The following is a 16,125-nucleotide window of genomic DNA, read 5'->3' on the forward strand; positions in this document are numbered from 1 at the left end:
TAGCTGACCGAATGTCTTGCTTTTTATATGATGTTGTCATGTCCAGTTAGCACAGTCTTCATCTGTTATCCAAGATTCCTAAGAGAGATTTATTCCTTTGTTTTTAATAAGTGGTCAAAAAGCCTTCAGGTCATTAGATAATATGAAACTGTTTTCTGGGTGTCTGACTCAGCCTGGCCTGCTGCAACAAAATGCCGTGAGCGGGGTGGCTCATAAACAATAGACTTTTATTTCTCACAGCTGAAGAGACTGGGTGCCAGCATGGCCGGGTTCCGGGAAGAGCCCTCCTCAGAGTTGCAAGCTTTCAGCTTCTCACTGTACCCTCACATGGTAGAGAGACAGAAGCGGCGAGGTCTCTGGGGTACCTTGTAAAGCCCTCTACCTCAAGACCCACTCACCTTCCAAAGGCCCCACCTCTTAACACCATCACACTGGGGGTTAGGTTTCAACATAGCAGTTTGGGGAGGACACAAATATTCAGACCATAATGCTGGGTCCAGAGTAAGGGAAAATATTTATTAGTATCTCAGGGCAAGACGACATACCTTATTAAGCTAGAAGGTCTTTTTCCCACTTATCCTTAATTGCAAAAACGAACTGACTCCGCACGCATGTGCTGCCTGTGGGAAGAGACAGGGCCCTGGGGAAGATGCTGCAAAGCCTTGATACTCAGACCAGCAGCGTCAGGTGAGCCGTGCCTGGAGGTAGAGGATCTCAAAACGCAGGATCTCCGGCCCCACCCAGAACTACGGATCCCAGTCTCCATTTTGATGAGACCCTCCAGGACATGACAGAGCACTTCGTAGTTTAAAAGCTTTGGACCAGACTCTGTGTACATCCCTGAACAGAATGCCTGTAGCTCCAAGGCTTCCAGGAGAAAACTAGTCCGGAAGCGCAAACTTAATCCTCAACAGTTCTCAGTCATAACCCTAATTACCATCAACAGTGTTGATGGCTGTTGATACACCTACATTTGGTAATCCTCCCAACCCTAGGAGCTGACTATATTATTATGGTCCCCTGGTCCAGGTGGAAATTCGGAGGCTCCTAGAAGTAAGGGAACTTGTTAAGGTCACCCAGTTTGTAAGAGGCAAACCTGGTCAGCCTGAATCCCCAGATGCCACAGATTTCCGGGAATGTAAAGGTATTCACGGGGTCCATGATACAGGACAGCTCAGTGACGCTCCTGAGCAACGCTGGACCATGCAGTTAATGGTTTGCTGCAATCATATAATGGAATGATATTCCATATGCAACAACGATGTTTTTAAAACCACCAGTGATACAGAGGAATCCTCATTTTGAAATAGTTCTTGAAAAAATATAACGTAAAAACATATACAATACATACACACATACAGAGACAGAGAAAGAGAGAGAGAGACCAGTCCAGTAACTCAAAATGTCCACACTAACTGAAGATGTGACTCCCGTGTGACTGAATGATTCTACCCCTCTGGGGAGAGGTTCAAGGTTACACTAGAGACATACGCATGAAGAGTCCTCATGTGCACCATTTTAACAGCAAAATATTGGAATAAACTCAAATGTCCAGTACTCACAGAATGGATGAATAAAACATGGAATATTTTCAGTCAGTGAAAGACTATCCAGCATGTTAATAAAAACCAGATCTGGCCAGGCGCGGTGACTCATGCCTGTAATTCTAGCGCTTTGGGAGGCTGAGGCAGGCAGATCACCTGAGGTCTGGAGTTCGAGACCAGCCTGGCTAACATGGCGAAACCCCGTCTCTACTAAAATTACCAAAAATTAGCCGGGTGTAGTGGCAGGCCCCTGTAATCCCAGCTACTCAGGAGGCTGAGACAGGAGAATTGCTTGAACCCGGGAGGCGGAGGTTGCAATGAGCCAAGATCTTGCCACTGCACTCCAGCCTGGGCAACAAGAGTGAAACTCCATCTTAAAAAAACAAACAAACAAAAACTAGATCTTTATGAAAGAGATCTTCTTTTTTTGAAAAGAAGTATCAAAATATCAATGGTGCGCACCTGTCATCCCAGCTACTCAGGAGACTGAGGCAGGAGAATCACTTGAACCCGGGAGGCAAAGGTTGCAGTGAGCCATTATTGTGCCATTGCACTCCAGTCTCGGCAAAAAGAGCAAAACTCCATCTCAAAATATAAAAAAAAAAAGAGAGAAGAAATCAAAATCACTGAAAAATCAATGGTGCACACCATTGATATTTCTCAAAAAAAGAATGTTTAATCAAAAAGGTGTGCTGAATAAAACTTTTAGTATAATATCATTTATATGCATTCTTAGAAGCATAAAAAACAATCTTCCAAATCACTCATTGTTACACCCATATAGACTGAAGAGGCTGAAACAGACTGAGAAGATACACATTGAATGACTGGCTGTTGCGACGGGCCTGGGGCAGGAGTGGCGGGCATCCAGGGGGCCTCAAATCTATACTATGTTTTAATTCCTTAGAAAGCAAAAAAGATTTGCGAGAGATGTAATCGATATTAACAGTTGTTAGAACTTCTATGTGGTAGATATACAAGTGCTTGTTATATCTGTAGTTTTCTGCAATTTTAAGATTTCTATATTTGAATTTATATATCCCATTGAAAAGTTTGGAAGAAAGTACATAATGTATTAACGATGTTGTCCTCTGGGTGATTTTGATTTCTTCTCTTTTTTTTTTTTTATTTTGAGATGGAGTTTTGCTCTTTGCCGAGGCTGGAATGCAATGGCACAATATTGGCTCACTGCAACCTTTACCTCCCGGGTTCAAGTGATTCTCCTGCCTCAGACTCCTGAGTAGCTGGGATTACAGGTGCTCACCATCACGCCTGGCTGATTTTGTATTTTTAGTAGAGACAGGGTTTCACCATGTTGGCCAGGCTGGTCTCGAACTCCTGACCTCAGGTGATCTGCCTGCCTCGTCCTCCCAAAGTGCAGGGATTACAGGCGTGAGCCACAGCACCGGCCTCTTCTTTAAATTTTTCCGTATTTTCCAAATTTTCTGTTAGAATCTGTAACTTTCATAATCAGTAGATAAATAGATCCACCTCCCAATTTTCCAAGAACAAACGCACTTCCCGTCTCTGGGCTTTTGATACAAAGCAGAGCATACTGTTGAAGCCAAGCATAGTGGAAAATCAACAAATGAACAGTGCTGGTATCTGACAGCACATTTTCTTAAAGAAAACAACTAGAAATTCAGGAGGTGCAAACTGTTGAGATGAAAGAATTTTAGCGCAGCTTCTCTATCCCTATTCGATTCTATCTCATGCCTATTCTGTGGCAAAACAAAGGCAGGGACTACTTCCTAGACATCTGGGTGCTTCTTGCATGCAGTTCATTTTTACCTCTGAATGCTAGAACTGGGCCACGCATTAGAGGTTATCTAGTGACGCCCATCATTGTACCATCAGGGAAACTGAGGCTGAGAACGACGAACAGGCTTGTAGGAGGTCAGACTGCGGCGGGAAGCTGAGTCTGACTCTTGTTACACTGCCGCACTGAGTGCTGCTCAGCATACCGTGGACAACGGGGGTGAAATCACACTCGCGCCTAAATATGAGAAATAAGATAAATGTCAACCAAGCAATGAATTCACATTCTCTTAAAAAGAAGTAAACATAAATTGCGTTGCAGGGCAAAACTAACATAGCTCTCTTCATTAGGCCCAGATTCCTATTTCTGTCCTCAAAGTCTAATTGCCGGCTTGAGTAGGAGTCTCCTCCTTTACTGAATTCACTTGGTCCTGGATGATGCATTTGGATTTCAGCAGGTGCAGGTAAATTGCACAGCTGCCTTTCCACCAAGCTTTCACTCGCGCCATGCAGGACTTCCAGAAAGTGACCTGCATCAAAGCAGAGGGTCTCACTGAGCGACAGTCAGGGAAGGAGGACCCTTCACCACTTCTGCTCATTCCACGCAGGATGCCCGGGCGGCTGCTCTTCACGTTTCCATAGGCGCCTCGGAGAGTTTTAAAGAAATAAAATAATGCAGCGACGGTTGAGGTTTGCCCTGTACCCCTCCCCTGTCCCACTCCCTTCCCAGCAAGCAAAGTCCTCTCCTGAAGTTAGCATGCATTCCTCCCGTCCTGAGAAAATACTTTAATCTGGTTGTGCATCTAAAGAGTGCAGAGTGATGCTTTCTTATTACTATTTACACCAAGTCACACTGAATTTATAACACGGAAACATGCTTTCTTCATTCACCATTGTTGCTCTAAGTGCTCTTGGAGTGGAGACATGTAAATCTAGTTCATTTATTTTCATTGCTGTTAGAATGTGTGCATAGGAATATACCATAATTTATTTAGCTAATTCCCCCCAGTGGGCATTGAGATATTTCCCTACTGTAAACAGGGCTCCTGAAACCTGTTCCTATCTTCCCCTCTCATGGAGGTGCTGCCCTGGGGAGGGTGCCTGGTGATAGACCCTCCAGTAGTACTTATTCAGCCTCATCAGGGCTCACCTGGCTGTTCTCCAAGGCCGGCTGAGGTCCTCTCCTCCCAGCAGCACAGCCTGTGCTAGCCCAGCCCACGTCCCTCTTGTCACTGCTGCAACCTGTCCAGGGGTGTCCCGTGGCTATATGAATGGGCACTCCCCAGCCCCAGCTGGGGTAAGCGAGCATATTTTTCCATGCGTATTAGCCACTAGGTATTTTTCTTCTGTGAAATGTGTGATCATGTCCTGTGACCATTTTTCTGGAGGATCATTTGTCTTTCTTCTGTCCTTGGGTGACAGGCTCATACCTGAGCCTAGGACTGAGGGTTTTTTAATCTTTTTAAAATCTTTCTTTAACAGGCCCCACTGTGAGATCCACACAGCTCATCATACCAAAGCAATGTCCTAAGCGGGCTGGGTGGGAACGCTGTCCCCTCAGGACAGAGGCAGACGGCAGTGTGATCAAGGGCTTGTGTCTTGCATTTGGAGCTCTGTGGCTGACTCCGCTGTCCCTGGCTCTTCAGATAAAGGAGGGATAGTGAGCAGCCCAGCCCATCCGAGGAGCCCTGAGGCGCTGGGATAGCGGAGGTGAGCCAGAGACTTGACCCAGGCTTGCTAACTGCAGCCATTGTGAATAGCTTGTGTCACATCTGATCAGTATTAAGTGAATACAACTTGGCTCGACTTATTATGAAGTAGAGATACCCTCAACATAAATTTCAGAAAGTAATGATGAAAAACAGGGAGAGCTGAAGTGAGATGGAGTCATCACAGTGAGGCTCGGCGCAGTTCTGTGTAGCTCCCTACAGACCCACAGTGGGAAACAGACCCGCAGAGAGGGCAGGGGGAGCCCTCCAAAACACCTAGAGTGGAGGGGGGTGGACACTGAAGACAGCATGCCTGCAGAGGAGCCGTGGGAGAGGAGGACTCTGATTTGAATTAAAGTCCTCCAGCAGAAGAGAACCCTAGTGGAAACAACTTCCCAATGAAATAGCAGGGCAGAGGTATTCTTGGATCCAGATTGGATCTAAGAGTGGGCTGACCACAGCCCAGCACCCCCACCTCCCTCCGCACAAGCCCCATATCCAGCTACAGGAAACCATGACATGCCTAGCCCTCAAAGTGAAACTCTGAGGGGAAGAAAAAATAACATCCAATAAGATGCAAAGCGAAGCCAGGAGGCATTTCCCACACCATGTTGAAACCAATGGGAAGTCTTTTTGCGTGTGTGTGAGGAGTCTCACTCTGTCGCCCAAGCTGGAATGCAGCGGCACGATCTCGGTTCACTGCAACCTCCACCTCCCGGGTTCAAGTGATTCTCCTGCCTCAGCCTCCCAAGTAGCTGGGATTACAGGCACCCACCACAACGCCTAGCTAATTTTTATATTTTTTAGTAGAGATGAAGTTTCACCCTGTTGGCCAGGGTGGTCTCAAACACCTGACCTCAGGTGATCCACCCATCTCAGCCTCCCAAAGTGCTGGGATTACAGGTGTAAGCCACCGTGCCCAGCCAACCAATGGGAAGCCTTGATGGAGCTACGTACATTAAAATGAAAAGAGATGGCATAGCTATGGAGGGGTCCTCAAAAAGTTGATGGACAATGTGTATTATTTAAAAAAAAAAAAAAAAACTATGCAGGGATTTCAAATTCTTTTGTGCCAAAATAAACTTGTACTAACTTGTTATAACATGTCTGAACAGAATCTAGTTTGGGGAACTAGGAAAGATAAGACAACAATTTCAAGAGTCTCCATCAGAGCAATATGAATCTGCTAAAATTGAAGCAAGAACAAACAGCAAATTTCCAGTGAAACTTGGGTGGAAGAATAACAAAATCATGGAAGCTTTAGGAAAAGCTTATGAGGACAATGCTCCAAAGGAATCAGCAGTTCACAAATCAATAACTCTTTTTAAGAAGGAATGAGATGATGTTGAAGATGAAGCCCACAGCACCAGACCATCTACATCGACATGCCAGGAAAAAGTTAATCTTGTTTGTGCCCTAATTGAAGAGGGCTGGTGATTAACAGCTCAGATAGCCAACACCATAGACCTCTCAATCAGTTCACAATTCTAACTGAAAACTGAAGGTTGAGCAAACTTTCCACTTAATGGATGCCAAAACTGTTGCACCAAGATCAGCTGCAGACAAGAGCAGGGTTGCCAACGGAAATCTTAAACAAGTGGGATCGAGATCCTGAAGCGTTTCTTCTAAGAATTGCAACAGATGAAATATGGCTCTGCCAGTATGATCCTGAAGACAAAACACAATCAAAACAGTGGCTACCAAGAAGTGGAAAGGGTCCAGTCAAAGCCAAAGTGGACTTGTCAAGAGCAAAGAACTTGGAAACAGTTCTTTAGGATGCTCGAGGCATTTTGCATGTTGACTTGTAGAAAGCCAAATAACAATAACATCTGCTTATTACGAGAGTGTTTTGAGAAAGCCAAAGCTTTAGCAGAAACACCTGGGAAAGCTTCATGAGAGAGTCCTCCACCACAACAATGCTCTTGTTCATTCTTCTCATCCAACAATGGCAATTTTGTGAGTGTTTCAGTGGGAAATCACTAGGCAGCCACTTTGTAGTCCTGATTTGACTTCGTCTGTCTGCTTTTTGCTTCCTAACCTGAAAATTTATTTAAAGGCACCCATTTTTCTTCAGTTAACAATGTAAAAAAGTCTGTACTGATATGGTTAAATTCCCAGGATCCTCAGTTCTTTACCGATTAACTAAATAGCTGGTATCATCACTTACAAAAATGCCTTGAACTTGATGAAACTCACGTTGAGAAATAAATTTTATATATTTTAATCTTTTAGTTCTATCTTTCTCCCAACTTTTTGAAGTCAACTCATATAAGATCACAAAAATAAATAGATAAAATATTAAAACATTCTAGGAAAGAAAAAAAAAGATGAATAATCAACCCTTGCATGGAGAGGGAAGGAACAAAAAAATGGTAGAAAATTCCAAGAGTGCTTCATGTTAAAGAAAATCTTCCACAGAACAGAAAGGCAATGAAAGAACTCAAAAACAGATGATTCTGCTAGCGTATCTGGAGGAAGCATACTGATGTCTGCAACTTTGAAATGCAAGGGATTGAAGAATGGAAAGAAAGAGATTTAGAAAGAAAGAGAAATAGTAAAGCAAGTGTAATAAAATATTGGTTGTAGAATTTAGGTGTTAAGAAGATGGGAGTTCACTGTAAAATTCTGTCATCTTTCCTGTATGTGAAAAGTTTCTATAGTAAAATACTGAGGCAAGAAGATAATATCTATTCTTTAAAATTGTCATAAGGATTACATGAGATAAATGTGGAAGGGCTCTGTACACTATGGCAGATTTACAGATTTTAAAGATGATTAAAATGGTAGAATGACATAACAAGGGGAGATGAAGGAGCTAAGGAAACAAAGAGCCTTTACAGAACTAATAAGTAAATTAGAAACAGAAGAGAAAAGACATGACTGATTACCAAGTTTCTGGCATAGAGGAAATACTGAATATAATCAAAATTAATGCAGAATGAAAAGATAACATGATTAAAGTAATTAAACAGATATCAGCGGACATGAAAAGCAAACAACTAGTATCCAACTTATGGATAAATGGTATCCCTAAATGAGGGAACCTACCAAATGGAAATTAAAATATCCAATGCAAATGAGAAAAAAAATTACTGAAAAAAAGGAAGAATTTATAACTAAAGTTGAATGGACACACATATTTCAGAAGATAATGATACAGGAAAATCAACATCAAATCATTTGCTAGGACAAAGAAGAAATTCTTTAGGCATCCAGGCCCCCCACTCCACCCCCCCACACACACACAAAAAAGTTCCTTACCTAGAGAGAAATCAGGCTGCCTTTAGGTTTCTCCTAATACCACCAGATTCCAGAAAACCACAGAAATCGGTTTTTGAAATTCACAGAAGTAAGCTATGACCAAAAACTTCCTAGTAAGTCACGTTCAGCAATGGGCAATCTTAAACATACAAACATTCAGAATATTGGCTACTGAAAAAAAAAAGACAATAAGTGTTGGCAAGGGTTTGGAGAAAAGGAAACCCTTCTACATTGTTGGTGAGAATGAAAATTGGTACAGCCATTGTGGAAAACAGTATGGAGATTCTTCAAAAAATTAAAAATAGAACTACCTTATCATCCAGCAATCCCACTTCTGGGTATTTATTCAAAGGAAAGGAAATCAGTATCTCAAGAGATATCTGGACTTCCATGTTCATTGAAGCATTATTTACAATACCAAGATATGGAATCGACTAAATATTGGTCAATGGATGAACGGTCAAAGAAAATGTAACACACACACACGTGCATAACTATATGAAGTGATGAATATACTAACTAGCTTGATTGTGGCGTATATTTCACAATGTATACATACATCAAATCATCAAATTGTATGCCTTAAATGCATCCAATTTTTAATTATCAAGTATACCTCAATAACGTTAGGGGAAAAATCCCTCAGTATAACGTAATATTAAAAAGATGATAGAAGACCAGACTTTCTTGATATATCAACAAGTATGATTGAATAAACTCACATTTTAAAGATTACATTTTAAAAATTTGTTTGCTGAAAACAAAGAGATCCATCTTCAGCAAAGTCACTGAGAACCTGAATGTGAATGGCTGGGCAAAGCCAGACAGAGTGAAGCCAGGGCTGTGATGGGGGGTCATCAGTCAAGGCAATCCGAGGGAAGGCACTGTGGAAAGGAGAAAAGCGCTTCCGAATGATAAAGACTATAATACACAATGAAGTTCCAACTGTCAGGAAAATATATATGCCCAATAATAGGGCACCAAATTATAAAAGGAAAAACTACAGTAAATACAAAGAAAATAGAAATTCAACAGTAGCAAACAGATTGGACTCGCCTCCCTCTGCCTATGACCAATCAATCCTATAAACAACTACAATGACAAGAGATTAAGGATGGGGGTCCATGTAACAAATTGAATAATTACATCTCACATTATGCCCGGCGAACAGAATGCCACCTGCTTTTCGATATCTATGGGACATTTACAAATGCTGGGCCTCAACCTTGATGGCCGACCTGCTTACAGAATGGTGGGCAGGGTGAAGGGAACCAGGGAGTGAACCTGAGGCACCCAGAGAGCAGCAGCGGCCACAAGCCCTCCCCACTCTAGGAATGAAGAAGCAAGAAACCTGGTGAGGGCAGGAAATTCCAGCAGAGCGACAGGCAGGGTGATCTGGAAGGAGCCCCTCCTCCTGCCCTCTGCTCCCCTCCCCCATCCTGCCTGGAGCCCACCTGGAAGCCAGCCAGCAGCAAGGTTGCTCAGGTGACACAGCCACAAACACCAGCCTCTTGGGGCCCAGAACGGGGCAGAAAAAGGAGAAAAACAGATTGGAGAGGGGCAAATGGAGAATTCAAAGCACATCATTCCAATTGAATCAGAAAAAAAAATTGTAAAACATAATAGAAGCATATTTTGCTCAAATCTATGCAATGCACATAAAACCTGGAAGAAATGAATTACTTTTCAGGAACATACGAGTTATGCAATTCGAATATAAGAAAAAGTATGTAGAATGTAGAAAAATAGTAGATAAGTTACCATAGGAAAATATCTCAATTCCATTATTTTTGTTGAATCCCCTTGTTTTACCAGTAAGTTTTCACTAAATTCTACTTTTTTCAGGTATACAATTAAGCCACCTGAAAATAATGATAATTTTGCTCCCTCCATCCCAGCTTTTATATCTCATTCTTTTTAAATTTTCTAGCTGTACTAGTTAGTCCTTCCCACACAAGCTCAAATAATAGTGGTGGAAATAGTAGTAGAAATACTATTATACACTATAGAAACAGTAATGGAAATAGCCTTATTTCTGCCTTTAATGGCATATTCTCAGCATTTCCCTATTCAATAGGAAGCTGGTATCTTGTTTGAGTTTGTTTCTCCTGATACGTTAAGGAAGTATTTAGCTATTCCTGTTTTAGGTATGACTAAACACTTTTATCAGATACCATTTTGGCTTTAATGGAGATCGTCATGGGTTTTTTCCCCCTCTAAGGACTCCTTAATATGGGAAATTATTTCCTAGGTTTGGGGGGGTTTTTTGAGACAGGGTCTCACTCTGTCACCCACACTGGAGTGCAGTGGTGTGATCTCAGCTCACTGCAGCCTTGACCTCTGGGGCTCAAGCAGTCCTCCCACCTCAGACTCCTGAGTAGCTGGGACTACAGGTGTGAGCCACCATGCCCAGCTAATTTTTGTGCTTTTTGTAGAGACAGAGTTTTGCCACGTTGCCCAGACAGGTCTTGAACTCCTGGGCTCAAGTGATCACCTACGCCTCCCAAAGTGCTGGGTTTACAGGGGTGAGTCACTACGCCTGGTCCCCAATCTTTTTTTAGTACTAATTATTTCCAAATAGTAAAACACTTTTGCATTTTTGAAATAAGCCTCTCCTGATTGCATTGCATTGTTTCTCAATTTTATTTATAGATTTGATTAGCTAACATTGCATTTCAAGTTTTTGCATTAATTGATATGAGTTTTTATTTCTGTGTTCTTTTTGTCTGGTTTTGGTGTGAATTTTGTGCTGACTCCATCAAATAATTCTGAAGTTTTCCTTTTCTCTCTAAATTCTTGGAGAGCTTAAACGTGCATTCAAATTCTATCCTTTGATGATATAGAATTCAATCTGGGTCTGGTGGTTTGATATACAAATTGGGAAGAAGAAAGCAAAATTATTATCATTCATATACCTGGAGGAACCAGAAGAATCAATTGAAAAACTATTTGAAAACTAAGAAAATTCAGTAAAGTGCCTGAACATGGAATTGATATTCAAAAATAATATCCATGTAGCTAACTATTATTTTTTAAATACAATGGAAAGAAAACAAAAGCCTTTCCCCAAGTAACCTCTTCCCACCTCCACCTTACTCACCACTCAAGGCAACCAGGACAAGCAAAAGCACACATCACAGGTACACGCTCTTATGCATACATGAGAGATTATTGTGGGCTTCTCTATTAATATGTGATAACATCTAACACTATAACATAGAACACTATGAACACTATGCACAATTATCTAAAGATCTGTTTATTTTAAAATCTATTTTAAATTATATATAATATATTATATATATATATTTATATATATTTTTTTTTTTTTTTTTTTTTTTGAGACGAAGTCTCACTCTGTCACTCAGGCTGGAGGTCAATGGTGCCATCTTGGCTCACTACAACCTCCACCCTCCAGGTTCAAGCAATTCTCCTGCCTCAGCCTCCCGAGTGGCTGGGATTATAGGTGCCTACCACTGCACTGTCTAATTTTTGTATTTTTAGTAGAGACGGGGTTTCATCATGTTGGCCAGGCTGGTCTTGAACTCCTGACCTCAGGTGATCTGTTCGCCTCAGCCTCCCAAATAAAAATTATATTTTTAAAATGTATTAGTGATGCAAATGCATAAAATCTAAGTAGCTCAGCAGTGTTCCCATACCATCATGTGGACGCAAAGACGCCCCGGGAGAACAATGCCCATTCCAGTACTTCCTATCACATCTGCTTTCATTAGTAGTAGTATCATTAATCTGCAGTTTACGGGCAGAAACATTTTAAGGTGATTGTTGATTTTATGAGGAAAGTTTAGACATAGTTCAAATCATCTGTAAATTCATTTAACTGGGCACACAGGTCTGCCAAACAGATCAGAACACGGAACTCCACACTGCCTGGAGAAATCTGCCCTGCAGACAGGCCAGGTAACAGTGCCTATGTCAATTTTTCTAGAAATTACCACTAAATATCATGTAGCCCATGTGCACAGTCTGGGTGCGTGTGGCCCAGCACACCGCAGCAGCTGAAGTGGGTAGCATCAGGCAGGGTTTGGTGAGGAAAATGGAAACCACTTGAGATCTCCATTGTGAACGGAAATGGTTTTAACAGGTGGAATTCAAAGCTTTCACCTGTTGGAAGGCTGGGGTGCAAGGGTCAACGAGGCCACCAGAAATTATCTCAGCTGCTCATAGCACCAAACAGGGGATCCTCAAAAGCTGCCATCAGCTGCCACTGGCTTCCCTTTCTCCTTCATCTTCCAAATCTCATATGAGTGCCCCTCCTTGGCTGACTCTACCCAGACCTTGAGGAAGGAGATTACAGGAAGTGGCAGTTACAGGCTCCTCGCCGGCAGCCATGCAGAAAAGAATGTGGGGCAGTGAAGCCGAGTCACCAACAGGCAATCTGGCACAGCCAACACCTTTGCCACCTCAGATCCCTACACCTGTACCAAACCTCCAAACAGCCAGAGCAGCAGTGTGCTGTGTCTTGCACAATGCAGCCATCCCTCACGCCATAAGTATAAATTCAATCCCTCCTCAAAAAGGGAAGGTAGGTATCCCCCTCGGTCAACTAGGTATCCCCCTCGGGAGAACATTCATCTCATTTCCAGCTGAGTCATGACCCCCGTTGGAGATCCTGTAACGTGTGCTTCATATTAGAAAGGAGTGGACAGAGAGATAAGAGAGAACCGAGTAAATATATACAAATACACGATAAAGCAAGGACGACTTCACACAGAGCTCTTACAGCCCTGGTGGGCCTTGACAACCTTCTTTTCATGTCCCTCACCACAGCCCACACCTTGGCTGATCATGGTTCATTACCTGGCAGGGTGACCCAAACCTTCGTTCCTGAAGGAGCTAAACCATGACCTATACTGGATTGCTGTATCCTTCCACTCGTTTTTACCATGTACTAGCACAAAGAGGCACCCCGTGTTCCAGACACGTTCTTCTCCGGGTCCAAGCACCCAGCCAATGTGGAAGTTCTCTGCTTTGCTCACTGGACAGTGACGTCATGGATCCAAAGCAGCCCAGTGCCATTCACGAATTAACTTCCATGAGGCAATTGTCATATTTCTTCCTTAGGAACCAAGACTTTGATGAAAACAAGCAGGGACCATGACTGTGGAACCAGAAGCAGACATTGCAAGAAGGGCCTTAGCAATCACAGAAAGGAGCCCTCCACGCAGCCACCTCTTGGTTCTCAGACCCAGGTGTCCTGGCCCTAGGAGAAACTGCATCCAATCATGGTCATGTTCAAGCCATACATGGATCCTGAAGGCAGGACTCCAGACCCTTAGCTAGTGCTGTTCCCAAGGCTTGACGGGCCTTCTCAAGTTCTCTCGAGCCAGCGGCTCTGGGTGGGGGGCACAGTGAGATCCATGTGTGTCATGAGAATGAGCCGGCTTCTGTTTCTTGTCAGATCACTGCTAAGTGAGAAAGCACTTAAAACACCCATGCATGGTGGCGCTAAGAAATAGCAAACAGGGAAGGCCAATTGTATTCAGAAAGATGTCCAGCCGGGTGTGGTGGCTCAGGTCTGTACTCCCAGCACTTTGGGAGGTCAAGGCAGGTGGGTCACCTGAGGTCAGGAGTTCGAGACCAGCCTGGCCAACATGGCAAAACCCCATCTCTACTAAAAATACAAAAATCAGCCGGGTGTGGTAACACCCTCCTGTAGTCCCACCTACTCAGAAGTCTGAGGCAGGAGAATCACTTGAACCTGGAAGGCAGAGGTTGCAGTGAGCCGAGATTATGCCACTGCACTCCAGCCCTCCAGCTCAGGTGACAGAGTGAGACTCATCTCAAAGAAAAAAAAAAAAATGTCTGTTGCAGGGCAGATAGTCACTGTGCTTTCTGCACTTTCCATGACATAAGGAGGCGGGTGGCTGAGTGGTCTTTCAGGGGCCCAGTGTCTACTGGAGCAGGCTGGGCCCCCGTCACAGGGCAGCGGGATCAGCTTCAAGAGAGAATTCCTGTTGTCAGCCCCTCTGACTCAGCTTCCACAGCTCTTGCTCCAGGAAGTCCTTCTGGCCTGGCCTGAGGTCCCACTCCGGGTGAGACTCCACACCCCCGCTTGGTACTCCAAAGCTCCCTGGGCTGGCTAGCTCATTCATTCCTTTGTTGTTAGTTAATTTAGTCAAGGGAGATCCAGCTCCAGCCTTGGAGGAGCTCCCAGCCCGGGCCCATCCCACGCTGTAGCGTTCTCACTGCCAAGCCGTGAGCTCCTTGCTGCAAGGGGCTGAAGCTAATTTCCTCTATCGCCCCGTGAAGGGAACAGTGCCCAGCACAAGCTGCCAAATGGAGGACGTGCTCCTCCCCTGGCCCCTGGTGTAGGCAACAGCCTGCCACAGAGGGACCAAGGCAGTGTCACCAGTGTCCATAGCGGAGTTCCCTGTGTTCTGCACCCCCTCCTCACCACTCAGGATCCCAGCAAACAGCAGAGGCAAAATCCTTCTCTACATTTCTGCCTCTGGGCCTAGAATGTTCTAGAATGTTCTTCCCTCTGCTTCCTGTCTTCTTCCCCCATGCAGAGCCAAAGGTCTTCCTGGCCTACTGGGTTTCTGACTGCAAACAAGCAGACATTTCAAGACAATGCCCTGGGCTGGTGGCCTGGTGGTGGCATGAAGCGTAGGGGCTCACGGGGGAAGACCCGGCTTTACAGCCTCCTTAGTTGTGTTGGATTTGAAAATGTCTGGTCCACCCTCAGAGGAGCTTGGTCTCCAAGTTAATATTAGGTCACTCCCACCCCAGACCCACCGTCCCCCAGACCCCACCAGAGGCCACTCTTAACGCACAGACGTTTGGCTCTGTCCAGAGGTTCCTGCAGAGTTGTGTTCATGCAAGCATATGCACAAGAAACTACCATCCTGCCAGTTTTTCAAGGAGAGAGCATGTTGTGTATAGTTTGGGCCCTTTGACTTCCTTATCAGCCTATCTTGGAGATTGTTCATATCGCCATATTTGGAGCTGACTCATCTTTTTTCCCATGGCTATACAACATTCTGTTGTGTAGGAATACTATGATTTAATTTAATTAACAGTTCTTCTCTTGATGGATAATTAGGCTTTTTTGGTCTTGGGCTACCACACAAATTCTGCAGGGAACATCCCGATAAATGAGTTTTTCTTCCCAATGGCATACCTGTAGAATAAATTCCCAGGAAATGAATCACTGATTGAAATGTTCTGTGCATTTTAGATTTTAGATCAGCCAAATCGCTTTACCCAGAATTTGCGCCAAATGTCCTCCCAATGGTAGAATATAAGTACTTTTCTCCCACACACTAAAAATGCTACACATCATCAAAGTTTTGCCTTTCCTAACCTGATAGATTAAAACTCCGATACACTTGTTTTAATTTGCATTTTTTAGATTAGTGAATGAGGTAGAATAACTTTTCACACATTTACTGGCTATTTGTGTTGCCTTTTCTGTGACCTGACTCTACATGTTTGTCTCTTTTCCTGTTAGGATTTTGATTTGTTTCCTATTATCAAGTAAATTATCCCTTTATTCATCGTAGTACTGCAGTCGTTCCTTCAAATTTTGATCTTTTATTATTTTGTTTGATGTTTAAACTATCTGCTTGAGCGGGGTTTCAAAACTTTATTTTGTAGTGGAGATGGTCAAACCTTTAAAGCTTCTGGATTTTGTGTCTTGCTTTAAAAGCCCTTCCTCAATGTAAAGTTAAATTTTTAGGCATCTGGTGTTTCTTTTCATGTTTTTAGAGAGGGTTTTTTTTGGTTTGTTTGTTTTTTTGTTTTTTCTTTTTTTTTTTTTTTTTTTTTTTTTGCACTAAAGGTCTGATCCATATGTAACTTGCTTTGGTTTTGAGGTGAGCTAGGGATCC

At 43.3% G+C, this 16,125-nt stretch overlaps 1 long non-coding RNA gene across 1 annotated transcript in view; it reads right to left on the reverse strand.

The window, feature by feature from the left end:
- LOC139357051 (uncharacterized) overlaps positions 1-16,125 on the reverse strand; it is a 57,636-nt gene that overhangs the window by 18,504 nt on the left and 23,007 nt on the right. The gene's annotated exons all lie outside the window — the stretch shown is intronic.

This window comes from Macaca nemestrina, chromosome 11, assembly GCF_043159975.1.
Source record: "Macaca nemestrina isolate mMacNem1 chromosome 11, mMacNem.hap1, whole genome shotgun sequence".
Taxonomy (NCBI): domain Eukaryota; kingdom Metazoa; phylum Chordata; class Mammalia; order Primates; family Cercopithecidae; genus Macaca; species Macaca nemestrina.